This window comes from Dipteris shenzhenensis, unplaced genomic scaffold (assembly GCF_047967505.1).
Source record: "Dipteris shenzhenensis isolate YYH24624 ecotype China unplaced genomic scaffold, Dip_SZ_1.0 scaf0085, whole genome shotgun sequence".
Classification (NCBI taxonomy): Eukaryota; Viridiplantae; Streptophyta; class Polypodiopsida; order Gleicheniales; family Dipteridaceae; genus Dipteris; species Dipteris shenzhenensis.
The window spans coordinates 9,382-22,500 of NW_028239392.1; the positions used below are offsets into that span (position 1 = coordinate 9,382).

A 13,119-nucleotide genomic window follows, 5' to 3' on the forward strand; every position below is an offset into this window, starting at 1 on the left:
CGCAAAAAAGGGTTGAGTTATATGTCAAGGTTTAGTCATATGTCATTGAAGGAAGTTATATGGGTGTCTAATAAGAATATATGAGATCAGAACCTATGAAAGCTTGCGGCTAAATATGAATTAAAACGAATGCTCCATAAAGCCATTTGTTAAGATATAATTCCTTCTGGTCGGGTGCGAAACAAAACTCTAAACAAGTCGTCTAAGTTGCCAAGAAATAGTTCATTTACATGAGTAAGAAACTGACGTATTTCCACCGGTCGCTTTCGTTTCGTATATTAGTTATCTTGTATGTCTCGTATAGTTTCCCGCGAATTAGCATCAAAAGGTTCTTCGATAGGCATAAACAAGTCGTGTTGGTAGCTGGTCAGCTTTGCAAGTCCCGAGAGGTCTTCCTCAATCATGTTTTACTATTTTGCTCTTTATACTGCGGGGGTTGGTTCACACTTTATAGCATCGCAGAAGAGGCTTTAGATCCTTTCGGGTGGCCCTTGCGGGTCACCCCCCCTTCTTGGTTGGCTGGTTCCGGCTCTTCCCTTACCTAACAGAAATGTTCAATATTACTCGAAAACAAATAGGCTAGACTGGAGTAGGTTTTTGCCTCGGGGGAGGGGCTTAATGAACCCCCCCCCGATTCTCCTCCAAGAATCAGATTCCTGAAATGAATCACTTTCATTCAGCCGGGATCGGAATCTCTCAGCCTAGCCGAGATCAGCCAGGCTGCCTATCTATGCGGTGACGAACCAGTCACCGATACAATGCGAGACCCAATCTTACGGCTAAGATACTTGTTAGAGAGGCACTAATAAGGGCCAGAATCATCTGCCCACCCGGGATTGATGGAAGGGAGAATGGTTTTCTGGCCGGTGAAAGGCTTTACGCTTCCTCCGCCAGGTTCCCGGGGTCCGAAGGACCACTCGACCGAAGCATGAGGGCCAACAATGATGGTCTCTTTGTGGCCCGGGAACCATAAACCGCATCTCATCCTTTCACACATGCATGCCAGCGGCGCATATTCACTGCATTTATTTTCTATTTATCAGTGCATCTTTCTCTCTCGAGGCATACATATAGATAGGTATTCAATGCCTGGCATTTTCAACCGCTAAAAGCCACAAGTCGAGGCACTTCTCTATAGTTCTCTCTTCCTCGAGTAATAAGCCACGGCCCAAAAGGCACAGCCGAAGGGTACAGACCCGTAGCCTACCTCTACCAAGGTGGGGCCCAGACCCACCAACACGAAAGGTAATTTCACAGCGATTTGTGCCTATGCCAGACAATAAATTCAACAAGTGAACGAGTGCCGATAGCTGAAGATGCAGCTTTCTCTATAGAACCAGCCCAAGCCACACTTATAAGAGGTTATGCCAGGCACTGCTAGCCAACCATCATTCACGAAGTGAACCTGTGCTGCTAGCTTTGAATGGCCGCCTTACCTGCCCAAGCTACACTTGTAGAGGGTTATGCCTGGGAAGGGAATGCTAGCACACCAAGTTGATTCGATCCAGGAGTTCACCGAACCGAGTTAACTACATTAGGAGTTCACGATGTGAACCGCAGCTATGAACGAAGTTCACCAGGAACCAGAGGAGTGAACACCTTTAGCCCAAAGGAGGCAATCCCACTATGACAGGAAACAAAACGGGAACTTTTGCACCTATGACAGTCACAGCAGGGGTGGTGGAAGACCGACGGAATCCGAGGCCGGCCGGGGATACCCATTCGCTGCTCTTGACCTTCAGCCCCGAGGAACTTCATCGGGCTCGGACAGCCAGCTGGCCCCCGTTCGCAGTGGCCGGGGCTTCCCGATGGAGTGGATTGGAGTGCGGGCAGAGTGGTGGGCCGTTTTTGGCAAAACAAAGAATTCTCAAACTTGGTCAAAAGAGCCTTCCCACTCCCCGAATCCGGATTCCATCCGGAATACATCCGAAATAAGCAAAAGCCTTTGCCGGGAATAAATCCGGATAAGCCTCCCCACTCCCTTTTCCCCCTTTGCCGGGCCAGGGAATCACGAAAAGCCTTCCCACTCTCTTTTCCTCCTTTGCCGGGCCAGGGAATGAATCAGGAATAACGAAAAGCCGGAATGGAAAAACAATCTTCCACCGAAATATGTTATGCTAGAAAAATGCGACACGGAACCACACCACTCGTGATGGAAGACATGCCGAGGAAAGCGGACGAGTGGGAGCCGACTTCATGATTCGAGGCAAACCCGATTGGAGGTTTGATTGCGTATGCCGGCTGATTGAACAACTGGGGTTCTCAGCTGGGAGCAAAAGCCCGGCGAGTGGCTTCAGTCATTCGACCTCCCCTTGCTCCCTACGTGGAGGTCCCTCCACTAGGCGACCGGGTACAGGACCAAGTGCTCTGGCCTTGTCGTGGCGGTTCCTGCTTTTCAGGGGAGGGCTTGTGTCCCCTCCTCCAACTAACAGAGCACAAAAACTGAACTTAAGCTTCGGATTCCCGGGAACCCCCAAAAACTCGATCTTTCTGCGATGTTCCCCGCGGAAACCCAATTGATGGTTGAAATCCCGTCCCTAGCAAGGGGAAGAAATGATACTTTATTTCATGAGAAGCAACTATCTCTTCCGTGCGAGTATCCCTTTTCCATTAGCAAGGGCATAGGGAGGGGGGGGTTCATTAAGCCCCCACCTCGAAGTGCTGCAGGCGTGCGGCTAGCATTATTGGTGATTGCATCATTGCTCATTGACCAGATATCCATTCCAGATAATCATCCTTGGAAACAGCTTCCACGGCAATAGGCGTAAACGCATAATTAGTTCCACGGATCTCACTGCGCTAACCGTAGTAAACTCCCTCTCGTTATATAAAAATGGAAATCTAATTTGAACAACCAGGTACAGCATCACGTTTAACACCTGGGGAAGGTACAGCCCGACTGTAAGGTACATCAGCCAGAGTTATAATCGTACATGAATGAGTCTTAGCTGGTACAACCACTCAATTGTCCACTTCTAATAAACATAATTAACCCAATTCCGAATCATCCTCTGGAATCGTATAACTGTCAGAAGTTAATGACTATTCATCGGAACTGTTATAGTCTGAATACTCATAAGGTTGGGTCGACGGCCAGCCCCTTTCTAGGTCCATTCGCCTCCCTCCGAACTGTACTTGCAAGTTTCCCCGCAAACAGCTCTCCGCGCCTATTAACACTTGAGGAGTATACTACTATTTCGTTAGGTCTTTCTCAAGTCTTTCAAGGATAGACCGTCACACTCCGGTGGATCGAACGGTGACATTCCCGGCAAGCTAGGAATCTGTTTCCCGTTCAATTAAGCCGACCGACCGACAAGGTAACCCCCCAAACGAAAAGGCTGATATGTCTTACCTGGAATAATACAACCATTTCCACTTATGGTCAATTCTCTGTGACCCCTGAGTTTCCACCGGAATTTCGCAACGTTCCTTACTGCGAGCAGTTGAGACCCTGGTGGAATATAAGCGCTGGTCCCCTTCGGTAAAGTGCTCGTGCTTGCTGTTACCTACCGTAGGACCTCCGTCCCCGGGGAAGGCAGAGCAGGAACAGTCAACCTTCGGCATCGTTCTTCCTCCGGTAGTTTCGTAACTACTGTGGTTGTTGCCAACGTGTCGGGGATCCCCCATTCCAGAGATGACGGGGTCAGGCCTGTTGGGTCCGAAGTTGTATGCCACTAGCTGTGGTGTCGATGGATTCACTACTTCAGCGCTGTCATTGGACATCGCAAGCTGAGCATCCATTTCCTGCGTATTGCCTATACTGGAAGCAGGGATGTATACCTCCAACGACTTCGGGAATGGAACCATAGGCTTCTCATTAGCTGGGGGAGCCTTTTCAATGCATGGGTAACACCTCAACCTCCCGTTTCTGGCATGCTCTAGTCCCTTGAGTCTCTCGACGTCAGACGAGAATTTCCCTTGATTCTCGTCTCTCATCCGGTAAGCCAGATGCTTTGTGGACTGTAGAAGCAGTCCGGTGCATTTCGTTGCACTTCCATCACCTTCGTCAAGGGGCGCACTCCGATACCGTTGATGTCCAATAGCTTTGATAGTAATGGCTGGATCTACTGCCCCGTCCATTGAATGTGATGAAGCAAAAAGTGGTATAGCAATAAACATCGGAATGAGACTAGGAAAAATGGTCCGAATAATCTCTATAGTAGTTCCATGAACCACTCTTTCAGGAATGGGATTTCTTCAGTAATGGAAATGCCATGAGGTGCGAACCAACATCCGTGGTACAAAGATCAGAATAATGATTAAGAAGACCGGAATGTCATGATGTGAGTCAATTATTCCTTGCATCATAGGTATGGCTGCGTCCTAAGATCCTAATTACCGAGGTTCCGCAGCATCACGAGGAGCAATTGGAACAAATAGCTACCAAAAAAGGGTTCTCGAAAGAAAGAAATTAGCACTTGAAGGTGAAATGGGTTCCTTTATAATTAATTTCAAACCATCCGCTAAAGGTTGTAACAACCCAAATAATCCCACTACATTAGGACCCCTCCGACGTTGCATGGAAGCCATGACTTTACGTTCGGCTAACACTAGAAAGGCTACTCCTAGTAGAAGTGGTGCGATGATTGCCAAGATTTGAGCTCCAAGATTCCATACATAAGAAAGATTACATACATAAAAAAGAAACACATTTGGCTCGAAATAATCCCATATTCGCACGTCCAACCCCAGGTTTACCTTTTCGGTGATCTCGGTTACGGTGAGTTCCCACTTGATCCCAACTCGTGTCAATAGGGGCAGGATAGGCTGAAGGCCTCGGCGTGAATTTGGAAGCGGGGTTTGCCACAGGGGGGCGAGAGCCCAGTCTATAGCTTCCATCAACTCATCGAACGGCGGTCCGAATTGCACCAAAGGCCTCGCTACCGATTGCATATCCGGCAGGGTGGCGTCACGGATAACAAAAAGGGTTTCCGAGAGCTCACTGAGATCGCCTGGCCCCGGGCGGCCGGGGAAGTTTCTTAGCGTGCCCATGTGTTCGGCGAAGTCGTCCTGTAGAATCCTCAATTTTCCCTTGATACTCGTCGCCATTTGCTCTGTAATCATTCTTCCGTTTCCAGGCATGTCTTGTGGTGTTGGTTATTAAAGCTGGGGATATTCATGGCAGTTTAAGGCTATCCCGGAATCGAACCCGTGGAATGGTGCCGAGGGAAAGTCGATGGTGTGCCAACATGATTCAACCGTTCAACTTGCCGGGGAGTGCGAGCCAACGCTCCCCCAACAGATACGATAGTGCGAGCCCAACTTCTTGGTGGGTGCGGCGAGCCTTTGCCGCATCCACTAGAATACGCAATTCCGAAATTCCTTCCCGGAATCGATGCCTTTCCGCGGTGGGTACGCCAAAGAAAGCAAGATTGAATTTCCATTCCTTGGACAATTCTCAGTGGATTTGCACTCCATGGTCCAATTGCGGATTCTATATACGAAATTTCCATTCTCAGTGGATTTGCACGTGGCTCCCTAAAGGAAAGTGCCCACTTCTGCCCGGCCAAAGTAATCTGCCGTCCTGGGAAAGTGCATTTCTTGTTAGCCCGAATCTGCCTAACTTTCCCCGCGCATAGCGCTTTCTCCTCGCGCATAGCGCCCGGCCATTTACCCAACGAATTGACTTTACCGACGTTAGTACAGTTAATGGAGGGACGCTGGCGCCTTCCTTTAGGATTCCCTCCAGCCACAGGTTCCCCTACGACTACCATGTTACGACTTCACCCCAGTCACTGACCCAACCGTGGTATGCGCCAAGAAGACCACCAATACCAAAGTGGGCCACACTCAACTAGGCGTGGAACACTTTAGTAATGGGTGATCCCTGGTCGATGCTTCGGGCGAAACCAATTCCCAGGGTGTGACGGGCGGTGTGTACGGGGCCCGGGTACATATTCACCGCGGCATGCTGATCCGCGATTACTAGCGATTCCAACTTTATGTTCTCGAGTTGCAGAGAACAATCCGAACTGAGGCAATCTTTCTGGATTCGCTCCGCCTTACGGCCTTGCTTCCTATTGTAATTGCCATTGTAGCACGTGTGTAGCCCAGCCCATAAGGGCCATGCGGACTTGACGTCATCCCCACCTTCCTCCATAGTAGAACTACGGGCAGTCTTTTGTGAGTGCAACATCGGCACAGAGGGAGTGTCATCAATCCCGGCCTAAGACTGAACACAGATTCATGGGCCCAGGTACCGGCTCACTTACCATCCATTACCGGGTGGCTCGCTCGTCGGAACCGTTCGCCGGAAGCCCATGTTCTATGTTCCTGCTTTAGGGGGTGAATGATGACATTGATCCTTTGAGAGCAGCATGTCTTAGCAACACAAAACGAGGGTTTCGCTCGTTATAGGAGTTAACCAAAAACGTCTCACGACACGAGCTGACGACAGCCATGCAGCACCTGTATGAATTTTCGTTTCATCCCGTTAAGGACAAGCACACTTGTTCATATGTCAAGTGTTCATACGTCAAGTGTTCATATGTCAAGGGCTGGTAAGGTTTTGCGCGTTGTATCGAATTAAACCACATGCTCCACCGCTTGTGCAGGCCCCCGTCAATTCCTTTGAGTTTCAGTCTTGCGACCGTACTCCCCAGGCGGAGTGTTTAACGCGTTAGCTGAGCCCCCGATCCGCAGACCAAGGACGAACACTCATCGTTTACGGCATGGACTACCAGGGTATCTAATCCTGTTTGCTCCCCAAGCTTTCGCACCCCAGCGTCAGTAGAGACCCAGAAAGCTGCCTTCGCTATTTCGGCGTTCCTTCGTATATCTCCGGATTTTATCCCTACACACGAAATTCCACTCCCCTCTATCTCACTCGAGTGAATTGGTTTTGAAAGCATTCCGCCAGTTGAGCTGGCGCCTTTGACTCTCAACCTGATTCACTGCCTACGTGCCCTTTACGCCCAGTCATTCCGAATAACACTTGCCCCCCCCGTCTTACCGCGGCTGCTGGCACGGAGTTAGCCGGGGCTTCTTCCTCGAGTCTTGTCACAATCGCGCACCCGACGAAAGAGCTTTACAAGCGGCATTGCCCTTCCTCGCTAACGCGACGTTTTTCACTCACTCACGCGATATTGCTGGATCAGGCTTTCGCCCATTGTCCAATATTCCCCACTGCTGCCTCCCCACGGAGTCTGGGCCGTGTCTCAGTCCCAGTGTGGCTGATCGTCCGAAAAGATCAGCTAAGCATCTGCGGCTTGGTCAGCCTTTACCCAACCAACTACCTAATACTACGCAGGCTCATCAAACAGCGCTTTAACGCTTTATCGAAGCTTTTTCGCTTTCGTTTATTCGGGATTTGGCCCAAACTGTTTGGCAGATTCCCACGCGTTACGCACCCGTTCGCCACTTTGTTTTCAACTGTTCCATGAAGGGACGAAAACAACGTTCGACTTGCATGTGTTAAGCATATCGCTAGCGTTCATTCTGAGCCAGGATCAAACTCGGTTTTTTGGTTAAAAACGCGGAAACGAGATATTTTCTGAGTTTCCGGATAGTTTTTGCAGATTCAAGGAAATACTTGAAGACGGAGGGGATACTGGACGGTTCCTCCTCCACGCGGGAAGGGAAGGGAAGGGAAGGGAAGGGAAGGGAAGGGAAGGGAAGGGAAGGGAAGGGCGTGAAGACCTTTCTTCGAGTATTTATTCTTTCATTGATCCAGTTCAACTCTCTCTGAGCCGAACCCTATTCAATGATGATGTGATTTGGGGTTCGGAGGTTCGATAGAAACTGCTCCATGATACAAAGCCATACTTGCTTTGCATCGCCCAAACCACACTCCATGTTATGAACTTCTGTATATGCCCGACGACTCGTCTCAAGGTTTCATTTTGAAGTTCTTGTTCGAATTCCATAAGCCTGAGGCATTGCTTATAGTGAGCTTTCAGGCGCTTAGCAGGCTTCCCTTCACGTTATCCCGGTGGACCGTATTCAGTGAACAAAAGAAAGTATTTCTATGAAATTTTTCGGTTTCTTTTGCCTTTGGCTCCCAACTCCGGATGCAAGACTCGAACTTGCGGCCCATGGATTAACAGTCCACTGCTCTACCGACTGAGCTAATCCAGAACCAATATGGATGTATCCCTTCATGGAGGAGGAGACACGGGGCAGGGCCTCCCGAAGAGGATGCGATCAGTAGTCCATCGGGGAACCGCTCCGCTGATGAACCCTCGTCCTCCTCGAGGGTAGATCTAGGCGATCACTTACGGGCCGTTGTGTTGCCGGCGGGATGCGGGGATTTGAGCGGGATTTTCGGGGAGGCACCACCACTTTCAGCGTATGCTCGAAAACCCACGGTTGGAATTGGAAGTCGTCACAACAAGCCTTGCAGTCATAATGAACGGAAGTCGGATTCGAACTAACTAGAAAGGGTGGTGAGTCGGGCAGCCTGAGGCCTTCCCGCTGTGATTTCGGCAGACCTTTATCTTCCTTCCGGTCGAAATCTCCTGGAATCTCTTCGAGGAACCGAGAACGCAGAACCAGAAAACCCTAATGATTCATGCCAAGCGAGACGATTAATCTTACTTTACGTTGATCTTCGAGAGAATGAAAGAATTCTACCCGTAATGGAAGCGAAAGCAACAATCATTTCTTATTATTATACGATAACGTCGGTGACTGATACGGAATATTCGACGATGAATTTTGGATCGAATCGGAGCTTGCTTGCTTTTCGGGTGGAAAAATGGCATGCATGCATTCTATAAGGTGGGAAAATGGCAGGATTTGGAATTCGGAAAAGAAATGGCTCGGGAAATGGCGGGAAAATCGCTTGCTTTTCGGGTGGCTCTTCCGGATCAATCACGAGTCGAAACATGGTTAGGGCACTGATGTGTCTCGAGCTGATTCCGAATGCCGTCAATAGAAATCTCGTAGCATTCCCCAATTTTCTTGACGATCAACAAATGAAGGGAGAAATCTTTTCCATATTCGTAATAGCCGTCGCAGCTGCCGAAGCTGCTATTGGGTTATCCATTGCTTCGGTTATCCAGCGGAATAGAAGATCGACTCGTATCGATCAATTCGATTGGTTAAAATGGTAATTGATTCAGGTGCCATTTCCGTGGGTGATTCAGTATTGAATGAAATAATACACATGTATTGCATCCAACTGGTAGTACTATTTTTTCCCCCCAATAATTCGATTTCCGTTCCAAAAAATTATGTCATACCTACCTGAATCCCTACCTACCCCGGGGAACCATTGGAATCGTTTCGTACCGTTCTTCCCCGTATTGCAGAATTCATTCATTTTATTAGGGGAATGGGGGGGTTCCACCTTACCATCCCACGGAATGTCTGTGTGGTTACACCTCTCCTTCACGCGTGAACCGGATCAAATGCTCGCTTCCAGCCTTGGCAGCTCGGTTCCGGACGAATGATTCGGACGATGGGCGGGCAGAACAGAGTTTTTTTCTAGGGGCCTAGAACTTATGAACTTATCCAGGTTTCCCAGCCCAGAAGGGACCCCGGATTTTGGCTCTGTGCCTCGTAGCCTCGATTAGCCACGCATCAGCGGATTCAGTGGAAGGAGCTTGCCCATCGTTGAGCACTCTCGTTCTTGTGGAGTGGCTTTCAGTGGGATGAGCAGATGGTTTTGGCTGATCTAGCGGGTTCGCGTCATAACCAATCGGGGAACCCAATCATTTGAAGGCAAGAAGGCCAGCGTACGAGCAGGGAAAGTAGCACTCGTTGGAGGCGTTTGACCTGTAGACCCCGCGTTCTTGTTGTCGGGTTCCCGCGCGCGAAAACGCTAGCCTTCATGAGAGGAGAGAGGGGAAATTGGGTCAATAAAAATGTTATGGCACTTTTAGCAACGGCAAGGGCTAGCAGGAAAACTTGAGGGCAACAACACTTTTTTTTGGGTTGGGAAAGTGGCTCTTCCCCGACAGACTTCGAATCTGTTCCATGGGAATGAACAACAGCTTTCCGCTTCTTTTTCTTCCCCTCGATCCCAATCCTCTTTCGATTATTGCTGGCAGCATTCCGGGGAAGCGATCACGAATAAGATGATGAAGCTAGGCTTTGCAGGCAGGAAGAAACAGGAAGCGGTTCCCCTGCCGATGGAGGATTCATGTTGCCGGAATTGAGTATTAGAAGGATCAGCTAGGCAAAGCGGTTCCCCTGGGTTCCCGATGGAGGAGTAATTAAGCCTCCATCTCGAGTGGCGCCGTTGAAGAACCTAACCTTCTTGAACCCATTTTTCTAAACCTTTGCCAGAAGCGGAACCTAAAGCTTCTCCCGGAACCTAAAGCTTTTCCCGGAACCTAAAGCTTTTCCCGGAACCTAAAGCTTTTCCATCTGCTTTTCCCTTCATGGAAGCGCTCTGCTTTTCCCTTGCTTCTCCCCTGCACTCACCTAAAGCAGGAAACTTCTACCGAACAGGAAACTGAAGCAAAGCATATAGGTGTAACCTATCTCCTGATGAGGAAAGAAACCGGCCAGCAGGAACCTTCTCCCTCGGCACAAGTCCAGAAATGCGGTTAGCCCTTTTCTTTTGCCAGCCTTTAAACTGCCATAAATATCAAGAACGGACGGGGAAGAGCAACGGAATATAAGTACGATTTACGCGCGAATTGATTTTATTTGCTGGGAGAAAGAGGAAAAAATATCATTCCAGAAGGGAAAAGAGAGTCATTTTTCAAAGATTACCGAGTACAAGCGCACATCTGGGCTATCGGAAACCTCCTACTCCATATCATCAAAGATATTCACACGGATTCAGACATGGAAGGGCTATTATTGATTTGGAAAAAACACCTTTATTCTTGAAGATTGCTTGTAACGTGATTGGATCTACTACTTGTAGGGAAGGCCATTCATTGCTGGTGAATACGGATCCCTTGTATAGTAACATAATGAAAAGAATGGCGAAAAGAACCAACTAGAGCTATATCAATTCCAAACGGATTGGTGGTTTTTCAACCAATTGGGAACATATGAAATATGAAGAACGCTTCTAATATTCATCCACGTAGCATTCCAGCCCACGTTTTTCAAAGATGCAAAAATATTTTGAAGGACTGATGACACGCTAAATTCCGGATGGTTTAGTTGTACCGAATGCACGTAAAGATTTCATAGCTATACTTGAAGCTAATCGATCATGAATACCTATTGTACTCCTGGTGGATTCTACTCTCTCGGAGAGATTACATAAATTAATTACTTATCCCATTCCAGTGAATAATGATTTCGTATGGTTTACAAATCCATTTCGTTAATTGATCACGAAAACAGTCATTCATTCGAAAAAAGCTCGGAAACCCGCCAAAAAAGCTCGGGAACCCGCCAGGGAAATGATTCGGGGAAGGGAAAGTTTTGAAGTTAGTTTCAAAGGTAGGAAATCGGATGCACCTTTAAGGGGTCTATCGCTTTATTGCCACCGCACAACACCATTATGTAGTCATTTTTTTCGTCATTCACTTTACAGGTTCTATTCCTCTGGATCTTCCGCCCAGAAGGGCCGAACGGCTAACTTATTGCCCACCTCTTCACCCTGGAGCCCCCACAATCTTTCCCCCCGGCGCGGTGTAACGCATCTGGCAATGCTCAAGCATAGGGAGCTAACCGGCGAAAAGCCGCGGCTTTCGTTTCTTAAGGAAATGGGGCAACAACATGCTCCTGTGATGGAAAAGTTTGCACATGTACCCTTAGAAGATGCCCGGGCTGCCCTAGCCCTCGATTGGGTTGATGCAAATCATATTGCAAGGGAGTGTTCGGGAGGGCGTTTTCCGGCGGGAGGGGACTTCTACGAGTTTGCAGTAAGCCTGGGAGCGCACGTGCGGAATCATATCGCCGAAGCTATAACCGGGGGGTACCCCTTGGGGCCGGAGGAAACGCGGGAGATCCAGCACCTTCTGGAACAAATCGGGGGTATGGCCCCAACGTTTGCCCCCGGCGTACTTTTCCCCCTAATCCGTAGCTTCTCTGAATGCGCAGGGGGTGTGGATACGGCGAATGATGTGCTTTCCGGCCGCCCCGGGGCGGCAAAGCCGGAAGAGCTTGCGCAGGCCCTGCTTGAGGAGGTTGGAAGCTCAAGCCCTTCCTTCCTCCGGTCTTATTACTCAGGACGGATAGCCGAGTATGCGAGCCTGCTAGCATACTACCACGGGCGTTTGTTAACATTGCTCCCCGCGGCCGCGCAGTCACTTTATCCCTTAGCGGGTGCCCCCGCCGCAGGCATAGATGAACCCGGAATCGAGGAAGCCCCGCATACAGAGCAGGCCGTGGATGCAGAGGAAGCCCCAGCTGGGGGGGGAACAGGAGGAGGAAGCGCCTCTTCGGTTAGCGAACCACCGGGTCTACCTCTTCTCCTCGGAGTTGCCGCGGCTGTTCTCCGGCACCATGACTCCCTTCTTCCTGTTGGGATTGCCCTGGGAATTATCTCTCTTTTACTTAGACTGTGGCGGGGCCGCAGGCCGATACAGAAAGGGAAAGATGAAGTGGCGGCAGTGCCAGGAGGGAGGGCGCGGATAGGGGCGAGGGCCCCCTGCCCGAGAGCGGAGCCCAGATGCTCCAACTCTTGGAACCGATTGCCCAAGATATCGATCACACGCAGCGGTTATACGGGGAACTGGCCGGGATTGCGGGCGGCGAAATCGTTCCCGAGTCTGATGCGGAGGGCGCGGATAGGGGCGGGGGGGTCCCCGTTCCGGGCCCGATGGAGATGATCGACTTAGATATATAATATCAACATGACAGGTAACGGGCTGCTTTACCCCTTCCCGAGAGGACCTCCGCAAGCGCCTTTATTCGACATCATTTGTATTTCGAGGTTTGGAAGCAGAGAACAAATAGGTTAGGGTTTTACCTTGCTCGCTTGAATAGGGTTTTCCCTCGAGGTGGGGGCTTAATGAATCCCCCCCTCCCTTCTAGCGTAAACCCGTAAAGGAAATTTCAATCAGTTCCGCTGCGATGGACGGGACCGACCCATCACTAAAGATTAGGGCTATACGGATTCGAACCGTAAACATTCTCGGCTATGCAGATCGGAATATAGAAATTCTTGAACTGCTTCACGAACCCAACATGCTTCTTTCGTGGCATTGGGCTCTCCCACCAACTAGTCTTCCACCGGCTAGGAGGAACAAACAGTTGTTGATGCAC

At 49.6% G+C, this 13,119-nt stretch overlaps 1 pseudogene; it reads right to left on the reverse strand.

Moving 5' to 3' along the window:
• Positions 1–5,678: 5,678 nt before the first annotated feature.
• Positions 5,679–7,459, reverse strand: LOC147879143 (18S ribosomal RNA; annotated as a pseudogene).
• Positions 7,460–13,119: the final 5,660 nt, after the last annotated feature.